Source organism: Lissotriton vulgaris, chromosome 1_1 (genome assembly GCF_964263255.1).
Source record: "Lissotriton vulgaris chromosome 1_1, aLisVul1.2, whole genome shotgun sequence".
In the NCBI taxonomy this organism is placed as follows: domain Eukaryota; kingdom Metazoa; phylum Chordata; class Amphibia; order Caudata; family Salamandridae; genus Lissotriton; species Lissotriton vulgaris.
In genome coordinates this window covers 1,977,360,529-1,977,363,174 of record NC_141685.1, presented here as the reverse complement: position 1 = coordinate 1,977,363,174, position 2,646 = coordinate 1,977,360,529, and the positions used below count along the sequence as shown (strand labels likewise).

The 2,646-nt window shown below is 41.8% G+C and overlaps 1 pseudogene; it reads right to left on the bottom strand.

Annotated features, from left to right (window-relative positions):
* Positions 1–1,277: 1,277 nt before the first annotated feature.
* LOC147751469 (lysosomal-associated transmembrane protein 4A pseudogene) lies at positions 1,278–2,196 on the bottom strand (annotated as a pseudogene).
* Positions 2,197–2,646: the final 450 nt, after the last annotated feature.

Below are 2,646 nucleotides of genomic sequence, written 5' to 3'. Positions count from 1 at the left end.
TGTATATAACAATAAATATTTAATAAAACAATTGAGTATGCAAATGTTGACTTACCACCCTACCGTGAACACCTAATGCCGTTAAACAGACCGATTGCACTGGTATAAAAAAAAGATGAAAAAGAAAGCAAAGCCTTTTACACCCTTTTCTTTGCTTGTGTAACACGAAGTGGCGTAAGGCCATTAATTAGTGTTTGGCAAAGTGGAAGCTCCACCACAAATTAGTGACCCTTGAACTGTCAGCCCAAAGGCAGTTAAGTTAAAGCAGTGTAAATCCACCCGGATTATGGGGCATATTAGCAAGAACCTCGTTAAAATGATCATAGTTTTAGCGGCAGGAAACTGCAGCTAAAACCGCTATTATGTGCTTGCTAATATGCGTTATAGAATTCCATTTGAAGCCCAGGTTAGATGTCCTGCATATCTAACCTGGGCTTCTATTGGAAATTTATAAGGCATATTAGCAAGCCCATTATCGCCGTTTTAGCGGCAGGGGCGTAACAATAGCCCCCGCAGACCACGCAGTGCGGGGGGGCCCCCAGCTCTAAGGGGGCCCCTCAAGCTCAGGCTCTGTTGCACGGTAGACTGGTAATTAGGATCGTTCCTCTACAAATTATTTGAGAGTCGGCAGCAAAAGTAAAATACCGGAAAGATGCTCAGACATCACTGAGCTGCCTCAAAAATAGATATTGTGTTTTTTTAGGGATGGGGCAACAACATATACATGCATGCCGGGCGCAGTCTCCACCCACAAAATGGTTTATTTGCTGTGACAGGACAAGCTGAAGGAGTCTTGCAGCAACTTCAGTGCACACGTGCAGTATAAGTCTGCACTTTGATGTCTTTTATTTCTCATGCGTGAAAAGCCTAGCATGAGCAAGACTTAAGAGAACGAGGTAAACACTCAGATGTTTTATTTTTTTTCTGAAGGCCGGCTAAGTTATATTATTTCAGATCCGTTTATCAAAAAAATATGGCGTGACATTTTCTCCCCGTGTTTTATTTGTCAATCAGTTTTGGGTGATGGCCTATTGCCAAGTATAATTTCATCTCAAGCAATTTTCACACGATTGCCCACTAACAAATGGTCCTGATTGGCTAACAATTACCAGACACCCTCATGACAAATATTAGGTACTAAGAATGTTCATATAGGGACATTTTGGCAAACATCATTAGATGTGAAAAAAAAATATTTGCATGATGCCCTGCTGCCAAATATCATTAGATATAAAGCAGTCTTTTTTTTTTTTAAGAAATGAGAAAATATTTATTCCAGGGCTACTATTAAGTGTTTGTTGAAAATAAATGCAAAAATATGAATGTCTCCTAAACACCACTTATTTAAGCAGCTTGCAGGATAAATGAAAAACAAATCCACTCCACAAGTAACAGACAATCACTGTCAAAAGCACAATCGCTTTAGGCAGGTATGTAAGGAGGTGGGGGGGGTCCTTTTCAGGCATCTTGACTGCCATTTCATAAGATGGAAGAATATACTGAGGAGGAGCTTCAAAAGCAGGGTAGACCGCTATCTCTGGCAGATTTCGGTTGTTGATATATTTGTAGCAGTTCCACACACAGTTAATCAAATAGGCCTTTAAAATTATTAGGAAAACAAAAAACACCAGGACAATAAACAAAAGACAGCTGGAGTCCAGAGATAGCAGGTCATCATTGTATGGGAAATCAGGCAACTGTTCTAAATTGTCTTTAATTCTTGGCAAGTATGTAAGAGAGCTTATGGCTACAAGGCAGCAGAGTGCAAAGTCAAAGAGTTGATAGCAGAAAAATGGAATCAGCCAACCTCCTCGATGAGCGATTGACCCGTACACCATCATGGCACTGATTGTAAACATGAGAAGGGAGATGGCAAAGAGAACACAAGCATTATCAGCCATTCGCTCAGATGTATAGTAGTTGCCCATAACCTCATACTGAATATCAACTGTTGGCACTGTATTTGGGTGTGTCACCTCTACAGTGAGCAAGATGCCCATCAACAGGTTCACAACCATGTACCAAGTGCCAAGAATGATAGAGCCCGTGCGCACATGACAGCACCCACAACAGCGGGTACTGTAGAGCCGATCACGACTCTGCTTCAGAGTCATGGCGAGAGGTTTAGCCCAACAACACGAAAGAGAAAGCATCCCTCTCTACTGCGTCCTCTCAGCCTTTACCCGTCGCTGTCCCCTAAACTCGTACGCCAACACCCGATATAAAGCAGTCTTAATGTGACCCCACACTGCCAAAGGGCGTTAGGGACCAGCAATGTTCACAAGATGGCGTCCTACTGATTCTCACTCGTGACAAGCAATCTTTATGTGATGTTCTGCTGCCAAAGGTTACTAGGTGTCAAGCAATCTTCAAACAGTGGCTAACAAACTTTAGGCAACAGGCTACTGTTAAATGTCATCATATGTAGAGAAGTCTTGAGATAATGGCTTACTGTGAAACATTTCTAAATGTCAATCTTCTACACTTCATGGTCTAGTGACAAGATGTCAGCAGACGTAGAGCAATCATCATATAGTAACCTAAAGGCTTCTAGCTATCCAGACATCTTCAGCCAATTGTATATTGCCATGGGTTACTGGATTTTATGGCACGACACGGAGGCCATATTATGCAAATCTCCTTTAT